This window comes from Polypterus senegalus, chromosome 13, assembly GCF_016835505.1.
Source record: "Polypterus senegalus isolate Bchr_013 chromosome 13, ASM1683550v1, whole genome shotgun sequence".
NCBI lineage: Eukaryota > Metazoa > Chordata > Cladistia > Polypteriformes > Polypteridae > Polypterus > Polypterus senegalus.
Window position 1 is genome coordinate 142,201,271 of NC_053166.1, and position 25,851 is coordinate 142,227,121.

At 37.2% G+C, this 25,851-nt stretch overlaps 1 long non-coding RNA gene across 3 annotated transcripts in view; it reads left to right on the top strand.

Moving 5' to 3' along the window:
• The window catches only part of LOC120542492, a 132,278-nt gene that overhangs the window by 8,226 nt on the left and 98,201 nt on the right, over window positions 1-25,851 (top strand). For all 3 annotated transcript variants that reach the window (XR_005636189.1, XR_005636190.1, XR_005636188.1), the window contains exon 2: window positions 3,513-3,636. This is a non-coding gene — a long non-coding RNA (uncharacterized LOC120542492). The remainder of the gene's footprint in view (window positions 1-3,512; window positions 3,637-25,851) is intronic.

Sequence of the window (25,851 nt, forward strand, 5' to 3'; positions counted from 1 at the left end):
GTGTGTGCTTTTGTCTCTGTCTCTCTCTCTCTGCATATACACATTTTAAAAATGATGTGCATAATTTTTAAGTTACATGTTGGTAGAGAAATTAGTGCTTCTGCCTTTTTCTGCAGGAACCAGCCAATAACAGATGTTTCCCCGATGTACTCTAGTTGAACTAAGTAGGTTAGGAAAGTAATAAACAAAATCTTTTTTTATATATTTTAGCAATGAAAATGGCAAGGATTGGTCAGTTTACAAATTGAGAAGGGTTATATTGAAGATGGGTGATTACTTATTTTCATTTTGCCCCATCAAATACTGCTTACTTAGGGTGAAGTCTGCTGATTCCTTATCATATAGGAATCAAGATATAAATGTGCTCAGGCTGCAAGTCTCAATTACAAAAATAAAAAAACAATGCTGTTGTTGTTTTTATTAATAATTTTGCAGTATTATCCTGTGATTCAAATTGAGTGAACGTCAGTTCTTCACATAGAAAATTGCTCTTTGTTCCCATTTAGCATTATGAGCCAGAAAATGATTGCTCCTACATCATAAGTAAATGGATTTAGGTGCAGCATCAATCCATATTGCTCACAGTCCAAAGGTAAACATTATGACAGACTATTACAATAAAACAGAGCAGAGAGTAATGATTGGGTCTCATAGGCATGTGAAAAGTCTGTCTTATCTTTAGCAGTGTCACAGCACAATTATGTAACCCTAGAAACGCACCAAATGTTTCCATGTATGCAATATTGTGCTGATATCCAGTGTTGGTTATCCCATTTTTGGGGACCGTTGTTAATTTGTTTCTCGTACTTTGACAAGCGCTTAGCTAAATAAAAGACAGGAACTTACAAAAATCAGACATGACTACAGCAAATACAACCACTCCTGCAGAACCCTGGGAGTTTTCCAGCCTTTTGATTTGCAGGGGGCCCCCAATATTCCTATTTAAGCAAGCTTCTCCAGCTGGGAAACAAACTGAGAAAGTCAAACAAGGCAAGCTAATGGCAATACTGCTACAGAGGATTTAAAATTTGGTGTGAGGCTAGGCAATGCTCACATTCATAATGTCCTGAAATTCAGATTAATGGTTCTGTGCAAGAGTCATTTTGGCCGTGCCCTGTCTTTCAGTAGCCACATGAGTGGAGATGTTAAATGCCTTATTCATTATGATTGTGCCAGAGCCCTCAAGACCCTAGGGAATCAGTTTTCTTCAGAGGATGGTATTAAATGCCTGTGAATAGCTTAAATAAATTATCCACAACTTTTTACAGTGAATGGTAGTAGTGGCAGGCAGCAAAAAGACAACTTCCCAGTATTAATGTTTCTAGTGATTGGATGATTGTTAGTGTGATGCCATCAGCCTATACAGGTTAGTGCTATTAAGTACTGAATTAAATATTAATTGATTATTCTTTATATTGGTCACTTGTACATTATTTTTGTTAATTGGCGGTAGGTATGTTTTCCCTCGAGCAGAATAGACTGGAACAGATTTAGATCATCTTTCAAAAGGCAAGATGGAATATAAATAATGTAAGTGAAGTGTTTTTCTTTCAGTCCTAAGAGTTTGTGGCAAAGAAGATTTTTGAAATTGTAATTACATAAGTGTTGTAACAGAAGGTGTAAGATCACATGTCCTTAAAAATGCCTGTACACAATAGCTAATCGCCCTTGGTAAACTTTGTTAGACAGGGGAGGATACTGGCGCTTTACAGTGGTTATTCTGTTCACTTGCCATTCTGTGAGTTACTGTTGCACAGATCCAGTAACCTGGGCTCAGTTCTTCACCCAGCCATTATATGTATAGAATTTGCAAATTTATATGTAATTTTTTTTTTTGATTTCCTCCCATCACAGACATATGCATGGTTGTGGAAGCTCTTTCCATTACTATTACAAGCCATTTTGGTCTGTTTTGTGGTGTCCATATTATTGAGGAATTATCTCCAAATGTTTGTCTGTGATTGGAAATTTTATTATATACCATGTTATTTGTTGTGCCTGATCCCATATTTCTTTGAAATGTGCAATTTATAAAAACATGCACATTTATACACTGGCAAGTGGAGTGAATCACTTGTGGACCAAAGGGACAATGGTGGAGACTAAACTTGCTAACATAGGCTAATAAATGACCTGTCTTTAGCTGCATTTTGAATACAACATTTTGATTAACATCAAATGCACCTTTTCTGTATGTAAGATATTTTAACCTTTTGAGACAGGTATATTAAAATTAATTAAAACAGAAAGTATCTGTCTAAGAATACAATATTTAACATACCAGAAAGAAAACTCAGGTCTCTTTGAAAATGAAATTGTGAAAGATCTCAAACATAACCTGGGAGTGTCAGTAAATCATAAAACAGTTAATTAAATAGTACATAATATTACCTGGGTGGCACATTGGCGTAGTAGTAGCGCTGCTACCTCACAATAAGGAGACCAGGGTTTGCGTCCATAGAGTTTGTATGTTCTCCCCATGTCCATGTGGGATTCCTCAAAGTGCTCAGGTCTCCTTTCACTAAAGATGCTCAGATTAGGTGGATTGGTAGAGCAAAAATGTGGACATGTGTTTGTGTGTGCCCTATCTGGGTATTATTTATGTCTTGCACCTGATGATTGCTGGGATGAGCTCCAGTTTTCCCATGACCCTACCCTGGATAGTGGGTTAAGGAAGTGGATAAAGAGATGATATTACCCTGTTCTTTTTCTAAAGCAGAAAATTTATAAAAATAATTTCAACACAAGTTGACTTCCTGTAACATTTGTATCTAATATGTTAAACTACTGTAGTAATAGTCAATAGCTGTGTCTTCAATTAAACATCTCATTTGAACATGCTGCACATTTGTACACTAGTCTGTTTTTTAGAAAGTATGTATTTAAGAATATTTTAGCCTAAAATGCATACATTTTGGATTTTAGGAGTATATAACTGGTTAACTGACTACAGTATAGATTGTGTGACATGAGTAACATGAGATTTCTTTAAAGGATTTTTTTTTTCTTTTTGCTGTTGTTTAGTATTGTCTCCCCCAACTGGCCTCATTCAAGCCAGATTGATTATAGATATTTGTGATCTCTGTTCTCCATTAAAACATGAGATATTTCTCAGCCATCACTAAAAATAACAAAATAAACAACAAAAAACAAAATGTATAACAAATAGTAACGGATTACTAAGAAATCCTGCAGACTATACAAAAGAGTATAAAAAATAAAAAGAAGAGTTATGAAATGTGTATCTTTTTCTTGTAAAATGATTTTTCATGTTTCAAATACTAGTGCAAAAGAGTGATTGAGTTAAACCATTATATCAATTTTATTTGGAAAATTGACTGATTGATTGAGTAGTGCATTATAACTGTACTCACTATGAAAGCAACAATACAAAAGACTAGTTGATTGTAATAGAGAATTGTGTAACAGTGCACACTTTGTCACATACTATGTCAATATTCATGAATTGACTTATTCCAATACACTCTGTGATGGTTTTCTTTTTTTTTTAGTAACACAATGACTGTGACAAAAATGTCCTTAACCCTAACCAGCCTGATTGGCATGGTACGAAATTCTGATTGATTGTTTTGTTCTCTGTGACATTGTCCATTTTGGAAGGAAATTTGGAAAATGGTAAGTGATTATAAAGCAAATTATAATAATGTACACTGTGAAATGTAGTATATAAAGTATTTATTGATTAATTTGAAAATGCTTTATGACAGCATTTATTATGAAGTAGTGAGTTGCTGATTATTTACCATTCTGCACACTTTAAAAGGAAGTATATAAAATATTGATTGATTGTTAAGTGGACTGAGAGGTTCCGTAAAAAGATGAACATGGTGTGATTTGTGCAAGTAGCCAGTATGATTGGAATTGTACAAATTTGTGAGTTATTGACAACCATGAAAGGCACAGCAAAATATTTTAATAGACTATTACAAAGTTCTTAGATATGTAAAAGCAATAAATTGTTTAAATCTTAAGTGCTTTTTAACAATATGGGCTGTAAAGTTAATTAAATAAAGGATGTGTGGCCAATACTACCAAATTTAAAACTGTACCTATAAAAGAAAAACACATTGGTGTGTCACTACTTATAGATGGAGATTGTAGCATTAACATGATACCAAACTTATTTTTTGTTTCTTGTGAATTGTTGTATTAGTCATGCTTTCATTTTAATTAAATCTTGATTTTTGGGTGATTTCCATTGTTCTTACTGGACAAAAAACTTCACTTTCAGTATTGTGATAAACACTATTGTGTAATATTTTGGGAATACCAAACATAACAGTAACATAGCTAACATGTTTTCAGAAACATCCGGAAATATTATAATAGACATGGGATTTTTTTCAGATTAACATTGGTTTCTTAATTTAAGGTAAACCTTTATATTGATATACTGTAGGATACATTTTAAGCCTATATATGCACATTTCATTACCTAAGCAGGGATTACAGTAAATTTGCCAAAATGTTGATCTAATAGAGAGAAATTCACTATTTCTACTTCCATGTCTCTACTTCCATGTCTCTTCCTGGGCAGATAACCTGCTGCTCATATTACACAAAGAATTTTCCAGTGTATTTTATGCTACTCTGATACAACTAATGTCCTAGGTAGTCATCACTGTAAAAAGAACTCTATAAAATAAACATTTGGTAAATGCGTGTCACAGTTTTCTAAAATGAATGTGAGAATTTAGAAGATGAATTCCTTTGTCAAACATATAATAGAACCATTCTTCTGTGATGAAAGTAGACATGAGATGATCAGCAATGATGAAAGTAGGCATGGAACTATCAGCATGTGTCTATTTCCAAAAACAAGGAATAAATACCTTTCTGTCACATTGCTCCCCCATCCCCATTTCCCTCAGTATAAATCTCTGTTCTGCCTTGTAGCATCCTGCAGTGGATGTTTGCTTTTCAATTATGCGCACTACAGAATAGTTGAAAAAAAGACACTTGTGTATCCTGTTTTTCATCTGTCTGTCAGGTGCTGTCAGGTTTGATCAGCAAAAGTTATCAAAGAAAAAGTATCACTTGTTGGGACAGCACATTTTGCAATGGCGGTCTTTTTTCAAAATTACAATTCCACTGTGAGGAAGCCTTTGTCCATGTTTTCCTGTCCACAGACTTGAAGTACAGCTTCTGCAGCTAGGAGAAAAAGAGAAGTGCACAGCCAACCATCAAAACCGCAAATCCTTCAGTGGGTGGGGGAATGGGTTAGGGCGGAGAGAATTTCCTTTAAAGTACATGTAATCATGAACTTTTAGGAGGTACAATATTATGACCATATTTAGGGTGAAAGGATAACCACAGCAATCACGTTGGTAAGCAAACAAAAAAAGTTCATTTTACAGAAAAAAGTTGAAAAACTTACAGGTTATGGCTTATATAAGCCACCTGTATTTGTTGGACCACTTTGACTTACACATTAGCAGTGCACCCTCCAACCACTTCTTATCTTCCTGACCTATTAAATTCCTGTATTGCTGTTTTTTGATAAAGAAAGAAATCTCTAAGGAACTTTTGTCTAGCAAAGCATTTTAGAGGAATCCTAAACATGTGTTTATCTCAGTAATTGAGAAAAAGAAGACAAAATGTGTTTCTCCTCATGTAAAATTAAATAATCTGGTGGTGTTGTACTTATTTTTCAAGAATCCATTTAAACCTTGATGGAATCAAAGTTAGATATTTGCTAATGCAAGAGAAGCTACTGTTAAAATGGTGCTTCTGTCTATTTTCTGAAATCCATCCATCCATCCATTTTCCACCCCGTTGAATCCGAACACAGGGTCAAGGGGGTCTGCTGGAGCCAATCCCAGGGCACAAGGCAGGGCGCCAACCCACTGCAGGACACAAACACCCACACATTAGGGACAATTTAGAATCGCCAATCCACCTAACCTGCATGTCTTTGGACTATGGGAGGAAACTGGAGTACCTGGAGGAAACCCACGCAGACACGGGGAGAACATGCAAACTCCACGCAGGGAGGACCTGGGAAGTGAACCCTGGTCTCACTTTTTTCAATTACAGATTTGTTCAGAAGTTTATTCTTTTATACTTGGGCACAAGGATTAAAAACAGTATTGGATGGTTTGCCAAGCTACTGCAGATGACACTTACACTGATTTGTATAAATAAACATTTACAGCCCAGATAACTAGATTGTTTTTTTTTTCTTGGGTGGCCAAAGACTTTGTATGTTTATTTACACATACTTGTATATTTTAATTGTACTATGTATGCCTCCCCTTTAGTTTCCGAATGGCACATTCTATTGCTGTTACTGTTAGTAGCTATTTTGAAAGCCTGGAAGAACTTTGCTATGGTAATCATCTTTTTTTTTTTAATATGAAAGAACAGAATTTTCTTTTAAATTTTGTTTGCATTTTCTTGATCCTCATTGTTGATGGAAAACCAGAAACCCATCATTTGCCACAAGTGAAGTTCAGCTGTTTGGGTGATGGAAATAGGATAGTGAGATCTGCAGGTTTGTTTAATAGAAGACTAGGGGGCTTCGCCCACCCCTGGGTTTGGTTTACCGGATATACAATTTAAAGAGATTGTTATTTTCATAGGAATTGTTACATATGCATTATTTCCACTTTTACTTTAAAACTTTTGTAAAAACAATACTTGTTCTTTATTTCCGGCCCCAGCCATGGTTAAATCTCTTTCTCGCAGGACATATAACGCTGCTCGCGTTGTGGGGGTGGGGGGAGGGGAGGCGCGCTGAACGCAAGCTAAGGAGATGCCGTCGGATCAGCTGCTGTCTTTCTGCTACTGTTGAGCTGCGCGTTCTGCTAATCATTTCAAAGCTTGTACAGCAGCTGTCCTTTTGCCACTTTGCGTCTCTGCCGCTCATGTTGTGAAGGGGGGTGGGGAGGCTGAATGCACGCTAAGGAGAAGCGGTCGGATCATCTGCTGGTTTGCTTCTGCTGCTGGTGAGCTGCGTGCTGCTTGTCTTTGTTTTAAGAGCTGGGAGCACATTAAGTGTGTCTGCCAAAAGCATTCCAAAAACTGCTAGGTTAGCTGTCCGTGAACTTGTTTTAAATGTCTCAATGCCTTGTCTCGCATGACGTTAAAGTGTCTCTCGCGGGACGTCAAATTATCTACCGAGATCACGCCTCGTCTCCCTAGTCTACCACCCAAGATTTTTTTTTATAACGGAGAGATGAGAGGTTTTTATATTATCTGACACTGCATTTGATTTCTGCTTTTACAATGGAGTACCATAAAGATTGTGATGGTATTTTTCTTATAGGGGATGGGCAAGACATAGACACGCATTTTGTCAAATCTGAATATGCAGATTGATGAATAACTCATTTGGTGGGAGTTACTATTGCTTTGCTCAAGATTACTTTCTATATCCTTGTGAAATATGCATATTATGTGTGTTCACTTCACCTTGTTCTGACAGCCTCAAGAGCTACATACAAGCCCATTAGTATCACCAGATTGCTGTTATTTTTCAATATGCTGCAGTGTACTGTGTATCTTTTTCCATGGGTGTGAAAAATAGGCCAAAACTCATTTCACTGGCTTAAACAGCCTCACAGTGTTGCTAAAGCATGAAGAAATTACTACTACCTCTGCACATCGATTTATCCAGTTTTCTGAAAGGCTTCCAGTTGACCTTCCAACTTTTTTTTTCTGTTTTTACCATAGCTAATAGACTACAAAAGGCAAAGCAGTGGCTGGTCACATCTGGCCCGTTGAACCTTGTCCTGCCTTTTCAGAGGCTTGTCATTTTCAGACATTTAAAGTAAAAAACACATAACTAATTAGTTAAAAAATGTTTTACTTTTAAGTGTACACATTTACAAATATCTTTCTGTATATATATATATATATATATATATATATATATATATATATATATATATATATATATATATATATATATAATCTCCTTGATTGCAGTCTGCATATGTATTCTAGGGGGATTCATTGCTTTCTTTCAATTCCACTGGGTTCTAAGGTATGCTGTACAGTATATTCCCATGTGAAATACACAATGTGCTTGTATCTCTGACTTGCCTGGGAATACTGATTAATTATTTTTACTGATTAAAACATCTGGATATAATTTAACTGTATAAAAAGTTAATATAAAATATACTATAGTAAGTTTAAAAATGTAAATCATAGTAATAAACCAATATAAACTGTAGCACAAAATATTTTCATTCATAAGTTACAATCACTTTTAAAACTTCATAGATCTGCAGGTAGCTCAAGAATTCTTGAACTGCCACTATAGCTTAGTAAGAATGTCAATCTTGGATTGGTGATAGGCAAGACATGTCACAGACTATGTTAGTCTCACTTGTGACAGTGGGGTAATACTGGAATATCTGGAGGAACCACACCACAGGAAAATGGGTGGGTCATACAGCAGGGTAAGGAAGTGCCTGTGTTAACACTTTTTCACCAGACAGGCCAGGGAAGAAACCCCAAAGAAAGACTGTTAGACTGTGCAACAGTGGACTGACATCTGGTAATCATCAGTGATGCATTCCTTTTCAGCTTCGGCAAATCCACTAGTTCAATTGTCGTGAATACTCATACAATCTGGAAAACATTTCCTTAAAAGTATAAAGTAGGTTTTATAGTGTAGGGTACCATCACATATAGTAGATTGCCTCTGCTACTTGCATACATTATATGACCTCATGATAGCAAGTTGAGCAGATTCATTACAGTTGTGCCTGGTATCATTTTCAAAAACACAAACAACACATCTCAAATCTGCCAGGTATGCATACAGTAATTTGTTCCATCACTATTTCCTGAATAGCAGTGTTTCTGAATCTGTCTTGTTAAAGCATTTGTGAGACATTCTTAGAAATAAAGTACAGTCTTTCATAGACCACCTGAGGACCACAGTGCTGAAAAAGGCCGTTAATAAATTATAGGAAGCATCTTATTGCAGTCATTGTGGTGGCCATACCCAGCTATTAAGTGTAAGTGGGCAATTGCTTTTTCACACAGTGCCAGTTTGTGTTAGATAACTTTGTTAAATAGATTAAACATGTTTTAGAACAATATAGTAATTGTTCATTCAAGCAGCCTTTACCTAATATTAGGCTTTGGATAAAGACTCTATTAATGTAAATGTTTATTGTAATAGAAGAAATCAAGAAGAGGCAAATATTTTCTCATGGCACTTTATACATATATAAACCTATTATCTGGCATTCATAGTTGCATCTGATATATTCTTCAGATTCTTCACTGAGCAGACTGTCCCAAATGTTATCTTAGCTTTAATGGACTAATCTGTCTGAAGTCTAGGATACTAAAAGAAAGACACGCCAAATGTTCAGGATTCTGGCCTGTGCATTTAAAGCCTTTAGAAAAAGGATTTCAGCATTTGTTTAATTAAAAATTAGATGCAGGGAAGCTATTCCGGATTAGGCTGCTCTTGCTGTGGGAGATGGATGCTTAAATAGGACTTCCTTCATGGCAAAACATACTTCCACAAAGATTAAACTTTATAGTGACATAGTGAAAATCTTAATAAATCCATCTGCCTTGCAGTCTGGATTTAATAAATTCACATAAAGTGTGGAATGTCCATTATAGTTGGACTTCTTGGGAAATTAATATTATTGCCTTTTTATTAATTGATGATTTTAGTAATATCGTCCCTATTGAAAGATGCTGCGTAAGATATACTGGTAGTAGAGAGAAAAATGTTTTGCCACATTTATGATCAGTATATTTTTTACTTTACATTCAAATGTAAAATTTTGATTTGAATCATATGTTATTTGAAGCACATGAGTGCTTAAGAACAAAATACTTCACTTCACCACACCCATGGAAAAGCAATTAATTTGTAATTTGTCTTTTTTGGGGGGTGCTGTCAATATGCACTTAGACAGATGCTTTTTAAAATTAACTTGGAGAACCCTGATGTCATTGATTCATACTCGGTAAGCTCCTGATTGATGAAAAAACCTCTAGACAACTTCAATTTTCTTAAAGCCACACCCCATTAGAAGGCCGCAAAAGAGGAAGTCCCATCATATCTATATCTGCCAAATGCCCCTTAGCACAGAGATTGGATTAGTAAGCAATTTACTGCTTCTAAATGGATTCAGATCCTCATTCAGCCCATCCCCCACCAATATCTGAAATCCAATGAAACTGGCTATACCGAACTTGGGTGGAGCTCAGTTTTTTTTTAAAGTTTATTGTCAAATAATGGATGTTTTACACCAGTTGCAATGGAATTCTGCAGGCTTTGACAGCCATTATTTATATTTAAGTGTTTTTGGATTTCCTGTCTTGGTCCAGTTTGTGGCAACCAATGAATCTAAGATAAAATTATACTTTGAGCTTTACTCATTTTTTTCTGGGCACAGAATGATTATGCAGAACTCACTAATGTTATTCTATTGTTTTTGGGTAAACATAAATTCATTATCTTGTTTAGTAATGAATCATTATTTTTGAGTTAAGATTGTTTTTAAAAATCATATTTTATATAGTGCCTTTCTTAGGTGAAATCCATCCATAAATGCATTACAAAAGCTTTGTCAGTATAAAGTATGTACAGTATGTGTACCACATCACTGCACTTGGCTTGAAAAAAGTGTATATAAATCCAGTCTCTGATAATGAAATGTCTTTTTTTCAGATTTGAAATAGGCACGAAGGGAGAAAATTCCCCTTTTATATATATATATATATATATATATATATATATATATATATATATATATATATATATATATGAGAGACAGGATGAAAAATAAAGTACCATTGTAAATATGTTAGATATTATTTCAGACAGAAAATGGGGAGTTTGTTAATTGCATGTAACTCAACCAAACTGTGAGTGTTCGCGTATAGGTACTGTATAGGCCACAGTGAAGTTCTTTGTGGTACATGGGGAAAAAAAAAAGAAAAAAACATTTATAAAGGTACTGTAACTGCGATTTGAAAGTAAAAGGGAGGCAAAGCATAACTGTGAGGTCTGAGCTGTGGGCTCACACTAATGAAAAACTATCCAATAAAACTAACTCTGTGCTCTCTCACTCTTAGTAATCTGTTGCATTAACTGGTTTCTGCGTTCTAAAGGTATATGACAAAAAAATTATTCATTTTTCCCTCTACATTCAGCCTTTATCTAAGAGGACATCTAGTAGGCTAGACTGCTTTGCTCTGGTTCTGTAGGGTAGATGTCCTGTTAAATATGTGAATTTAAATGATCAAAAAAGGGTTTCTCATCTAGCCTACCAGACCCTGGTTTGCTACCTCCTTAGGCTTAGCTCATCTATACTAATAAAAGGCAAAGCCCTGACTGACTGACTGACTCACTCACTCACTCACTCATCACTAATTCTCCAACTTCCCGTGTAGGTACAAGGCTGAAATTTGGCAGGCGCAATCCTTACATCTTACTTAAAAAAGTTAAGCAGGTTTCATTTCGAAATTCTACACGTAACGGTCATAACGGTCAACAACGTCCGCCATGTTGAACTTTCTTATTTATGGCCCCATCTTTCCGAAATGTGGTAGGCGGCTTCCCTGCTCTAACTGAAACCAATGTACGTACTTATTTTGGTGGTATGACACCACTGTCGGCCTCCATATTGAACTTTCCAATGTCACTAATTCTCCAACTTCCTGTGTAGGTAGAAGGCTGAAATTTGGCAGGCTCATTCCTTACAGCTTACTTACAAAAGTTAAGCAGGTTTTATTTCGAAATTCTACGCGTAACGGTCAAAACGGTTGACAACGTTAACCATGTTGAACTTTCTTATTTATGGCCCCATCTTCACGAAATTTGGTAGGCGGCTTCCCTGCGCTAACCGAAACCGATATATGTACTTATTTCAGTGGTATGACGCCACTGTCGGCCGCCATATTGAACTTTCCAACGGTCTTTGTTACTTATGGGCCCATCTTTAAGAAATTTGGTATGCGGGTTCCCAATGCTAACTGAATCCTACTTACATACATATATACGTCCATAGCCTGCAGCTCGGTCACCGTGTGAGGCGGTGTTGGGTCCCCCATTCCAACGCCTCCCACGTTGTTGGCTGCCTGCCTTTATAAGGCCGTCCGTCGCTCCGGTCTCTACATTCCCTTCCTTGCTTCGCCACGGGATTCACGTCTCCCTGCTGATAACTACAGCCTTTTTATTTAATCCACGGCTTCTCCGCTGTTTTATTGTTCGTTTATTACTATTATAGTTATTGTGTAGGTATTTTAGACTTACTTTACATTGTTCAGGTACCCACTTCCTTTATCATTCCAACCGTACCCTCATTAACATGTCTATCGAGGTGATCACCATCGATCAAAGAACTGTCACTTACCGAGTGGTTTCCATGCCCAGAGATGGCACCTGCCTTTTCCATTCTCTTTGTTACATATTGCACGGCCATATCAGGCTCACTCTTGATATCCGGAGGAACATTGTGTCTTATGTATTGAATGACTGGGACAGGTTCAAGGTGTGGACTGATGACGGTACAGGAGATAATTATACTACACAGGAGCACTATAAGAGTGAAATGCTTAAGCCCTTCACCTATGGTTCTGCATGTGAGTTGATGGCTGCCTCTGAATTGTTCGGTTGTTGCTTTCAAGTGTACCGAAATTTCCAAATATTTTACACCTTTCGACAACCGCTAATGCCTCTTAAACATCTTAGATTGGCAGGTGACGATTTCAGTAGTGGACACTTTGATGTTTATGAATGTTTAAACTCTCAAAAGCTGGATGTGAAGTTAGCGATGAAACCGGTTGTATACTTACAACGCTTGACAGATGCCAAATGTCTCTTCAACACAAGTCCTGCAAATACTGTCGTAATTGAAACAAACCATGAAACTCAAACCGATTATGGTAGCAGCAATCCAAGCTGTGAGATATGAAACAAGATTACTGTTCACATGGCCAACTGTACGTTGCATGCTCAAGAGTAAGCTCAGTGCACAGCTTGGTCATATTACAACCAGAGGGCCGAACTGACAATGTGGCATACAAAGAGATCCTTAACAAATAATTATTGGTATATTTTTCCCTCAGTTTAAAAAGGTTTAATTTTCTTAATAAAAATTTTTAGGCAGTACTTCGCCGCTGCGAAGCACGGGTATTTTGCTAGTGTTATATAAAACTGACATGTGCCCTCCTGTTACCATGACTAGCCTCTGTTTTTTCACCCAGTCAATTTTTACTATGTCAGAAGTCAAAAAACAGAAATATTTAAATAGATTTGCATAGCGAGTCTTTTAGAATTTATCAACAATCTTGGACAAAGTGTAATCTGCCATGCCAACCTTTATTTGGTTGTGGTGATGATATCATTATGCGTGACTTCTGCAACAACAAAATGTCAGAACCCCTTAGAAAACAAATGATATTGTGGTAATCCTTAAATATGACGTTAATACGACTACTTTATATTAAAAAATACACTGCAAATAAGATTAAAAATGAATTCTCCATATTTTAAAACAGAAATTAAAAATGAGCACAGACTAAAGAAAAATGTGTGACTTTTATACAAAAATTCATAAACCACCTATTTTAACATTGACAAGTCAAGGTAAATACTGATATCTTAAAAGTGGTATACGTGCTTGATTGTGAAGTTCTTTCTGACTGACTTTAAACACTGCATGTCAACTACTGCAATATATCCTCCTAGCCTTGCATCCATCACTCATCACATGACTCAGTAAGGTGAGGGGCTGCACACAGGCAGTGCCATAGTAAAATGTCTGCATGGGGTAAGACATTTTACTAGACCATTGTTTCACAAACTGGGGACCACCAGTGTGGCAGGTTTCTGTTCCAACCAACTTGTGCTCTTAATTGGACTCCTGGCCTAATTAAATGAGCTGTTATCTCCCAGTTTCTGTGCTTTGGGGTCAATGAAGAAATTACAAAATCAAGCATGGTAATACATTTTAATAAAAATTAAGCAGTTATATGTGGCTAAAGTGTTTTTTTTTACTTTATGTTCATCCTAATTTCCATTCTGCATTTCTATTTTTTCCTAATTAGTGGGTCTCGCGCTGAAGCAGTTGCAGCCTTCCATCATTTTAGTGTTTGCATTGCTTGTTTCTAGTTGTCACTATTAGGATACTTTGAAGGGAGCAGACTACACAGAATAAGAGAAAAATGATAGGAAAACAACAGAAAAGTTAAGCTTTTAAAGCTATAGAAAAAAACAGAAATATTTTTAAATATCTTATAATGTAAAAATCATACTGCTGTGCTTTTCTGAATGCAGAATAAGAAAAGAGAGAAAAAAACAGCTAACTAAATGAGATCAGTTATTATGAATTATTATCACTGATTGTGAATCTGGTTGGAACAAAATCCTGCAGCCACAGAGGGTTTCTAGGACCGAGTTTGGGAATCCACTGTACTAGGAAATGCCACACTTATGAGTCACAACACTAGTAGAAAGGGCAGTGGGCCAGGCAAAGTAATGAGATAATAACTCATTGATACTTTAGGTCTTTTCATTAAGTAAGGGAGCAGGTCATAGGAGATTAAATTAATTTAGCTTGGCACAGCCGTTGAGCAGGCAAAAGCCTTGCAAATAGGCTTTGGTACTAATAAGGTTAACTTCATCCTAATTATTTAATGTTGGTGGGGGTGGGGGTGAGTTAAATGATAGAAATTTTGAGGTGATATCTCCATGAAGAAAGAAAAATAAAATGTGCCAATACCATCAACACAATTTATACCAGACATCATATCCCTTTTTTGTCTGTTAGTGCTGATTTTTATCTCACTATTCAGTAACATGGTTTGCTCTAGTGCCTGGTTTTGAATTCTTGCAAGATTTGTATCCTGTAATGGACTGGCATTCTGTTGATGTGTACTTTGTAATGTATGTTGCAGGCATCGGCTTCATTTCCCTCAGACACTTACATTTGGTACAGAAGATAGATGTGCTCTGTGTTACCTGATGGGGCAGAATTTTACAATGGAAAAAGAGATAGAAATAAACGATTGGCAAAAAACAAACTGATGACAAAATCTAGAACGTCTAAACATAACCAAATGACACGTCCTAAAACATTAATCAAAATTTGTTGTCGAAAGTTCTAGCCAAATTTCAAATGCCCCATAGGAATAAAGAACCTTGAACATCAGGAAGTCAGTGATGCCAGCCTTTATGCCGCTGTAGCAATGACATCACGCATCATGACTTCTAGTTGTTGCATGGTAGTAACCAAAAGTCATTTCTAAAAACAGTAGGCCCTTGCAGCCAAACTATAAACAAAGTAAAGTTACATATTTAGAAAGTTACAATAATCAAAAATAAAAATTGACAAAAATGATTGATTTAGTAAAATGTGTGTGATAGCATTCACTATGGCAGGAGGCATATAAAATAATCAGATTTGCTATATTATATTTTTTATATTACTCTTATAATTTCTACACCTGCTTTTACTCGATTAGAGTGTTTGTTCATTTCAGTGCATTCTTTTGGCAACAAGTATAAGGAAGGAATCAAACCTGTAAGAAACATCAGTCTGTTATACTTACACAGAGCCAGGTTTAAAATGTTTTCATCAAAGGTATCATAACATTTACAAACAGAATAATGCTACAAAATCTGCATTCAAAACAACTAATAAGGTAAATAGCAGATACACATTTACGCACAGCAGACTGATTAAACACACAAATCACATACATAGAGAATTTCAAATAGTTGTGTCCACTGAGCATTTCAGAATAATAGTTGTCTATCACAATTCATTGCATTCCCTATGTTGTGTTGAACATGATATGTTCTTTTATTTCCTGACTAAGTCAACTAGATATAGGGGATTGAATTTCCCTATATTCTTACTAATTCAGGGGATTATTGTGCCCATAAAAGACTAGGCTTTTGTTTTTTATGACAGTTTGAAGCTGTCTAGAGATATGTTTTCATGAACAGGGTATGTCTACTATACATTGTTTTCAATAAGGCATTGGGTGACTTAGAACATAAGAAATGTGACAAACAATGGGAGACCATTCAGTCCATCAAGCCAGTTTGTTTAGCTAATAGCTAAGCTGTCCAAATATCTCTTCCAGATCTTTCTCAAAGGTTGTCAAGGTTTCTGCTTCAATCCCATTTCGCAGTAGTTTGTTCCAGAGTTTCACAACTCTTTGCATAAAGAAGTGCTTCCTGGGTTCAGTTTTAAATGTACTTCCCATTAATTTCCACTGATGTTCTTGAGTATGTGATTCATTCTTAAGCTGAAAGAATGTTGCTGTATCGACTTTATTAATATCTTTGAGGATTTTAAATACCTGGATTAGGTCCCCACAGTCTCCTCTGCTTGTGACTAAACAGGTTTAACTTCTGAGTCTATCAGAGGAGGACGTGTCCTTAAGTCCTGTGTTGCATTTGGTTGCTCTACTCTGTACAGCTTTAAGTACTGCTAGTGCTGGGCAGTATGACCAAAATTTTATATCACGGTATTTTTCAAAATTATACTGGTTTCACGGTATTTGACGGTATTTGTTTCCCCATGCATGAGTGGATGTTAACCACATTTTCCACTGCAATTACTGCAGTAGACTGGCTAAGAATAACCTATTCCACTGTCATGAGAATTGTACATTGTACAAAAAAACATTTTAACGTGCACACAAGTATTAATACAGGTTTGCATGGACCCATAAAGTGATCAAGTTTTCAAGGGGATGGCACTAATGAAGAGAAGGAATCACATTGCATGACAGTTGCAGTCAAAATATAGAACCTTTTTATTGAACAAATTTTGCAAACAACTTAAACTATAATTTTGACAGCATATTTTCAACCATCCAAAGAGGCATTTAGACTTAGTAAAATATGCAGAGGTGCTTGTCAAAAGTTGCATTGCACTGAACATGTCATAGAAAAGGAATAAAGAGTAAATATTTTTTGTAAACCAACTACACTTTGCTAATGTTAACAATCTCTGTCCACTGACATGTTAGCTGTATGGATTGTAATGGCATTGGTTATCACAATCCACCGCTTGCTTTTTTTGTCGTAGGTAGTACCTCTAAGCAAACGCTTTCTACAAGTGACGTCTGGCTCGGGTGTCCTCTAGCTTTTTCAGTTTTACCTGAGGACGTGGAGGGTGCCAATCTTAGTTCCATACATTCATGGTACACCAAAGCAGGTTTGCGGCTAAGGTGGTGCAGCAAATTGCCTCCGGCGACAACATTTGCAGTAAATAGTTGTTTGGTCCACATCCAACCTTTTAAAAGCAAAGTATCTCCAGACAACAGACACGGCTCCTTTTTTCGGCAAAAGTTCTTCTGTGTCATCATGTTCAACTTTAGCGTCTGCTACGGCTTCAGTTTCTGAATGTTCTCTGTCCATTTTCACCGCTCAATACCTCCACTAACGCATATGCTCTGTTGCATGCGTTTCCCACTGCGCCACGTTCCGAACATTGTTTAGGCTATTTAAACTGGTATTGCAGTATAAGAAAAATCCATATCATAACAAAAATAAAAAATGGTTTTCAGTATGAACTGGTGTACCTCCCAGCACTAAGTACTGCTATTTCTTTCTTGTCTTGCCTCCCTATGGTTACTGCTAGAAGTGTATTGTTGGTGTAACTTAGCATGGCTGTAAACCTAATAGCACATCTTTGATTTGTTAAATAAACGTTAAGTTCTGGTAAAGAAACACAGATACAATTTTACACCAGGGTCAAGATCTTTTGCTGCTCACTACTTTTTTATTATCCTATTTGATATAATATTTGCTTCTTAAGAGGTCACCCCATGATGGGAATTAAACTTTAACCCTCACTTTCCAAGGGAGCAAGACCAATCTCTGAAACACTGTTTCTTTTACATTATAGCAATACTGTAATGGTATTTAATTTATTTTTATACATGTCACTTCTCATTGTTACATATTTTATTTGCTTAGAGTACTAAAGATAGATAGATAGATACTTTATTAATCCCCAAGGGGAAATTTATATGACTTGTACATCATATGTACTGTTTACATATTGACTAGTTATGAAATGATTTTTTTTTTTAAAGGTACGTAATATACTGATTAATTATTTAATGTCAAATTGTTTTATCACATTGTGCACTATAAAAAGCACTTTATAAAATACAGAGTGACTGATGTGATTAATAGTTAAAGCAATCTGTTTTATATACTGTATGTCTGTTCTTTTAGGGTTGTTCTTACCAGAAAAAGTACTATATAAAGTTAATACTGAATTATTTATTGCATTGCTCTTTGTGATAATGCTTATTAAAAAAGAAAAGGCACTATATAAAGTAAAGACTGGTTGTTGGGTGGCACTATAGCATTGTAGTGCTGCTTCATTAATCCAGTATCCTGAGTTCAGGTTCCATGCCCAGGTATTTGTGTGAAGTTTACACGCTTTTGCCTAACATGCATGTTAGATTAACTGACCATGAAATGGATTACATAGGTTCAGGAATAATCGATTGATTGTTGTTTTATATCAGCTTATAATGCTTTTTCAGTTTGTAAATGGTAGGAAGAGGATGACGAAGGAAGAAATATTTTGTGTATTTTTCTTAATAGTTTAACAGGTATATTTTATAATGTCTCTATAGATCTTTTTTTATTCTTAATTAATGAGTTTAGCATTTCCTTCTGAAGCAAATGGGTTTTTAGCAGGTTTTCCCCCTAGATGGGGTATTAGTACACTACAAATAATATGAAACAAAGATATTAGTTATCTTGTTATGCCATTAGAATAAAAGGTATGAAGCATACATATCACTAGCAATTCAAATATGTTTTTATTAAAGTGCTTAGTTGGAAAGGTGCTATATAAAATATATTTTGATTGATTAATAATTGGTTAAAATCATAGTAACATGGTTAGTGGTATTGTTTCACAGTTCTAGGGACTAGGGTTTAATTGTCCTGCCCTGTTCACTATCTGTACAGAGTTTTAATGTTCCCCTTGCGTCTTGGTAGGTTTTGTCCAGAAAAGTTTCTTCCTAAAAACCTGTTAATTTAAGTAAGGTTAATTTAGGTCAGAATAAGGAAGTTGTGTATTTACATTAATGTGGCTTGAGATGGAGTGATAACCCTTTATGGTATTGGGTACCTTGCACCCATCAAATGATCGAGAAAGCAGATTCAGAAAATGGGTGAGTGATTGATCAACTGCTCCTTAATTTAACTTGTAACTAATGCCATTACAAATAAAAATTCTTTAAAGTAATTTGTGTGCAAAAGCACTTATGATCCATCTAAAAAGTGAAGCTTCCAGCTGGTCCTTAGTTTTCCACCCACATATGGCTATGAATTTTATTTCTGCTAATTAGAGTTTAAGCAGCATTTCATTTAATCCACTTCTAGAAGAAATGTTGCTACTTGGTTCAGCTGTTTCTCACAGAGCTCCAAGGCAACCAAGAGCTGACATGAATCATTCTTTTTTTATTTAATGGAGGGCATGGCCTAACTGCAGGCTTGCCTAAGGCGCCATGCAGCATGCTGGTTGGAACAACCAAATTCTCCATGGAAAATCAGACAATCAATGAGATCCCAAACTGCTACTGGAAAATTAGACTAATAGAGATTCCTTTTTTATAGTGCTAGTCAGAGACCTGGAAAGTAGTCTCTTGTGATGTGTTCTTTTGTCAATCTTAAAAGTTATCTTTTCTTTTAGAAACCTGGATAACCTCTTGTGAGATGTTCCCCTTTCCTTCTTTTCCTTCTGAGACCCACCATCAGATACTCCCATGTTCATCTGACATAAGGTGACCAGAATTTTTTGGGCCAATCCGGGGACATGCAGGTGAGGATTAGAGGAGCGTAGACTACATACAAAGCGAAAGCTTATCACATGATTTCTCGCCAAAGTTGCAGGATGCGGTAAAGCATAACCTCTGTCAAAACATCGTGCATGCGCGCCGAGATCTAATTATCCTGGTGATGAGATACATTCAAAAAAGTGAACCAGCTGAAAATGGGGACGAAATCTTAAACCGGGGACAAAACAGGGACATGTTTCTGAGTGGGGACTGTCCCTGGAAAACGGGGACGGATGGTCACCTTACCTGACATCTACATAGCCTCTCCTTAAATGTTCTTTTTAATCCCTTTTCTTGTTCATTACTTATTTATGAGAGATTCTTTCATCCTTCCTGGCTTGAACAGTTGCTTGTGAGGTATTCATTCTAAAACATATAAGGCATTTCCTCATTAGTCAAGAGTATTAATTTATTTTTTCATGTTTCGTTTCTGCTCTTCCAAAGGTTCAAACTCCTGTTATATGCTTTCTTCTCATTGTATGGCATGCCATATGCTGTCTCTTTCAGCATTTCCTTGTGATTGTCATTTTAACATTGAAATGTTGGAAAATATTTTTCTGACATGTCCCCTTATTATTTGGTGGTTAGTACTGTTTTTTTTAAATGTTCCCTTGTTATTTCAAGAGCAGCAAGTGATGTCATTCTAAAGCTGATAACTTTTCTTTTAGGATGACCCTTTAATATTGTAAGACTAAGAGAGATCTTTGTGATTATATTTGCTGGGGTAGGTTTTTGTTTGATATTCCACAACAATTATAAGGCTGCAATAATCTCTTACAAAATGTTGTATTAGTAGGCTTTTTGGACAGTTTGTAGTTATGTACAGATCCTTCAGACCAACACAAAAAGTAAAAAGTCTGGAAATCCAGAATTTGAAAGTAAACTGGATAGCATGATTTAGACACAACCACATATTTGAGTGTTTACCAGCCTGTACCCATTTGTTTCTTTTATAGAAACTGGTCTGAAAGTATGCATTAATGTTACCAGGAAACTAAGCATAATATTATTCCAAGATGCCTAAAGTTGTTGCACTTTCTTAGATGTGTTGTTTAGTGTTTTGTGTACACTGTGTTATCCCCCTTATAATGTATTATAGCAGCACCACTTTTCTGCACTCCAAGCATGACACCTGTCAAGGGAATGTTGGGAATTAGTATCCAGTTTCTAGGTTGTAGTATCTTTGCAGGAGGAGAGTGTCAGGTTGTACTGTGTGTAGTTTGTGCCTGTGGTTATACTACCTATGGTGATGACTTCTGCTGAGCGAAACAAAGCAGGAAAACCAGACATCCACATTAGATACATAGACTGATTTTCTTTCTTTCTTTCTTTCTTTCTTTCTTTCTTTCTTTCTTTCTTTCTTTCTTTCTTTCTTTCTTTCTTTCTTTCTTCATTTGTGCCCAGAAGGAAATTTGACTTTTTACAGCAGTTCTTTGAATAAATAAATCCATAAATAGGTAGATAAATAAATAAATACACGCACACTGGATTTACTATAAAACAAGAAAATTTCAAAAGAAGAAATGTTCATACTTGGCTGTCACAGTGAGGAATTATGCAGATGTATTGTTGTTGGTATAATGGACTCCCAGTAGCATTTTTTGACACACTTCTGCTGAATAATGTGTTGGCTGAAAGTACTGAGTGTTAGTATGTCACAGAGAGGATGTTCAGCATTGTTCATAATGGCACTAAGCTTTGTTTCAGTTAACTCATACCTCCATGGGGTCCAGAGTGTGTCCTATAGTTGAGTTGGCCTTTTAATTAGCCTGTTGACTGGGCGGGCCTCTCTTGAAATGATGTTACCTGCCCAGCACACCACAGCATAGAAAATCCCGCAAGCCATCACATAGTTGTAGAAGATATAAATGATGTCACTATTCATTAATTGAACACAGTCTCCTAAAGAAGAAGAGCCTGCTCTGCGATTTCTTATATAGTTCCTCTGTGTTTGAGACCTGTCCAACATGTTATTAATATAGACCACCAAGTACTTGTAGTTGTGGGCCACCTCTACATCCACTCCCTGAATAGTGACCAGACATAGAAGTTCTTTGGTACGACAAAAGTCAATAACCAGTTCCTTGCTTTTGCTGGAACTGCATCTGACTCCTAGCCTCTGTTTCATCCCCTTTATGAATACACTCCATAAATGCAAAATCATTTTAGAATTTCTGCATGTGTCATGACCTGCTGTTATATTTATAGTCTGAGGTGCGTAGAATGAAGAGAAAAGGAGGCAGTGTTGTTCCTTGTGGTGCTCAAGTGTCACATCCGTATCAGAGACACAGTCCTTGAGTCTCACAAACTGCAGTCTGCCTGACAAATAGTCCATTATCCAGGACACCATAAGCTTATTCACCTGCATATCTCTGAGTTTAACCCTTAACAGGGATGGCTGGATGGTGTTGAACACACTGGAGAAATAAAAAAACATAATCTTTACAGTGCTGCCAGTTTTGTCCAGGTAAGAATAAGCCTTGTAGAGCAAACAGATAATTGCATCCTCCATCCCAATCTTTGTTGTGACCTGCTGGGCTGGCTACTTTGAGCAGCTGTTTAAAGCTGATCCTACAGCTAGGACATTGGATATCTCTGGGTCCACGATTCTTGAAGTTGATCCTTCAATTAGCTGTGAAGCACCCAGTCTCGCTGAGATTGCACAAGTGGTGAACCAGCTAAGGGTAGGAAAGGCTGCAGGGATCTGTGGTATCTGGGGTGAACTTCTCCAGGCTGGTTGTAGGGCTGTCCTCCTGACATTACAAGCAATTTTTGCTTCCATTTGGGAGACGGCATTATTCCAACTAACTGGAAAATGGGACTTGTCGTCCCTATCTGGAAATGGAAGGATGATCGTCTGAATTGCAGCAACTACAAGGGAATAACACTGCTGTCGGTGCCAGGTAAGGTCCTTGCTAGGGTCATCTTCAATAGGATCCGTGATCACTTGCTCACCTACCAGCAACCAGAACAGCATGGTTTTACTCCTAAGAAGTCTACCATCGACTGCATCCTGGTACTGAGGGTTCTTATGGAGCATAAACATGAATATCGGCAGAGTTTCTTTGCAGCCTTTGTTGATTTTCGTAAAGCGTTCAACTCAGTTGATCGAGCTGCTCTGTGGGACATCCTTAGACTTCACGGGATCCCCTCAAGGATGCTGGATATCATGACCTGCCTGTACCCTGGTGTTGTTTGTGCCGTGCAGAGTGGTGGCAGAACATCCGTGTTTTTCCCAATTGGGGTTTGTCAGGGGTGTGTTCTTCCTTCTACTTTGTTCAATGCTTGCATTGACTGGATGCTGGGCAAGGTCTTGGGGTCCAGCAGCTGTGAGGCAGCTGTTGGTGAAAAAAGATTTACTGAGCTTAAGTTTGCTGAAGTTGCTGTGATCGTCGCAAAATTAATGGAGGCTCTGATCTATGCTCTCGAGAGGTTGAGTGAGGAATCAGAGTTTCTGGGCTTGCAAGTGTCCTGGATAAAAACCAAGATCCAGGCCTTTAATGACCTCTTAGGCACAGACATCAGCAGAGTGCCTGTCTGCAGAGAGAATGTCGACCTTGACGAAAGGTTTACTTACCTTGGCAGTGATATTTCATGTCTCTGGTGACTCTTCCTATGAAGTCAGAAGACGGATTGGGAAAGCATGAGGGGTCATGAGGTCGCTGGAAAAGGGTGTGTGGCTTTCGCAATATCTATACAAAAAGATGAAGGTCCAAATCTTTAGAGTTCTACTGCTTCCTGTCTTGCTATATGATTGCAAGACATGGACGCCATGCAATGATCTGAGACGAAGATTGGACTCCTTCAGTACTGTGTCTCTTCGGAGAATCCGTGGGTACCGCTGGTTTGACTTTGTACTGAATGAGTGGTTGCTCACGTGGTCCCAAATAAGGCACATTGCCTGCATTGTGAGGGACCATCAGTTATGGCACTACTGCCATGTGGTGTGATTCCCAGAGGAAGATCTGACTCACAGGATCCTCATTGTTGAGTACCCGCGTGGTTGGACCAGGCCAAGGGGATGCCCACGTAACACCTGGCTGCGTCAAATACAGGTAGATAGTGGTTTCTGGAGGGTGTTACTGGACTGCATGTCTGCCTGGGGGTTTGCCAACCGGTATCCTGAGCTGTTTTGTCATGTGGTGGGTGCAGCAACACACTGTACCAGTGAATGCTTCCCAGCCTGACCTGGCCTGACTTGACTTGACTCCAATCTTTGTCTGATAAGCAAACTGCATTGGGTCCAGGTGGTCTACCACAGGAGGACTCATATAGTCCAGGACTAGTCTCTCAAAGCTCTTCATGATATAAGATGTAAGTGCCACTGGTTTGTAGTCATTAAGTGAAGAGGCACTTGTCATCTTTGGAGCAAGATTAATGTAGTATGTTTTCCACAATTGTAGCACTTTGTGAAGACTTAAGGACAGATTGAACAAGTAATAGAGGACACCACAAACTTGGTCACCACAGGCCTTAAGAACTTGAGGAATGACTCAGTGTGGTCCCACAGCCTTTCCTGTGTGTAGTTTCCTCAGTTGTCTACTTTCTTGATCTTCAGTTGTGGACAGTCCACACCGATAGTCAGAGTTGGACTTGTCACTAGTCATTCCAGTTGATGTAGTAGGGATTGTGTGGAGATATTGGTCATTGGTTGAAGGTGAAAGTGGGAAGGAAAATCTATTAAAAATTGACTCAAGGTGTTAAGCTTTGTCCATATCCCTTTTTAGCACCTGAGCCCTGGATTGCTTGAGTCTAGTAATTATACCCAGTCCATTCCAGACATTCTTCATTTTATTCTGAGCAAGTTTGTTTTCTATTTTAGTTTTGTAAGCTACCTTTCCTTCACTCAGCCTTTTCTTTAGCACACACTGTACATCTTTCAGTGCCTCTTTTTCACCAGATTTGAATGCCCTCTTTTTCTCATTCAGGAGGCCTTTTAGTTCCTTAGTAATCTAGGGCTTGTTGTTTGGAAAGCAACACATTGTCTTTATTGGTAGTACTGCATCAACAGAGAAGTTAATATATTCTGTGATGCAGTGACAGAGTTCCTCAATATTGTCCTATAGATTACAGTTAAAGGCATCTTTAACATTTGAACGCAGCAGGTTCAGCTTGTTATTTCCTTTGATTGGAGTCACACACTGATAGAAATTTGTCATGATTTGTTCCAAAGTCACATGGTTGAAGTCACCATATATTATAATTGCAGTTTCGGAGTGTGTCATCATTGAAGTTTTGGTGACAGAATTAATCATTTCCACTGTTATATCCCCATTTGTGGAGGATTGTGCTTGATTGTGATCTTCTCGGGGTGGGGGTGGGGGGGTATACGGGTGTGGGGGGTTTGGGGTTGGAACATTTAAAGCTTTAGCTGGAAAAGACAATTGCTGAGACACACTCATTAAAACAGTAACATTACAAGATGTAACCAATAAAAGCTTACAAATAGTTGGAACTTACATCACAAACAATATATGAAGCACATAACATTAAGTAAATAGGTCCAGCAACATCTATAATGTGAAATTTCATGAACAACCCCAAAACAGACTATCAATTCTCACTCTGTGGGGGATCAAAAGGCCACTCTATTTAGAGATTTAGAGATCCAGTCTTAAACACTAAAGCACATGATAGGTTCCAGTGTTTTTGTCGGCTGACATCAGGATAGAACATCTAGCCACTTTGGGTCACTTTATTCATTTAAGTAATCAGTAGGTCAATCAAAACAAACTGTAATCTGAAACTAGACATATTTAATTTATCAAATAAGAAAATGGACTCTGCAGCCCCTCTCTTCTGTGTCTCACCAAGATCTAATTTCTTATATGATAGCAGAAAAGATTGAATTATAGGTCAGGAAGTGGAATCTGTTTTGAAAAACAATAAATTAAGAGACAGATCAATAAACACGCATCCAACCTGATGCACATGTCAAGAGCTGTTTAGACTCCCTAATTTATTACTTCAGTTAGGAACAATTAGAACATTAAAACACTACCCAGCTGGACTAATTAC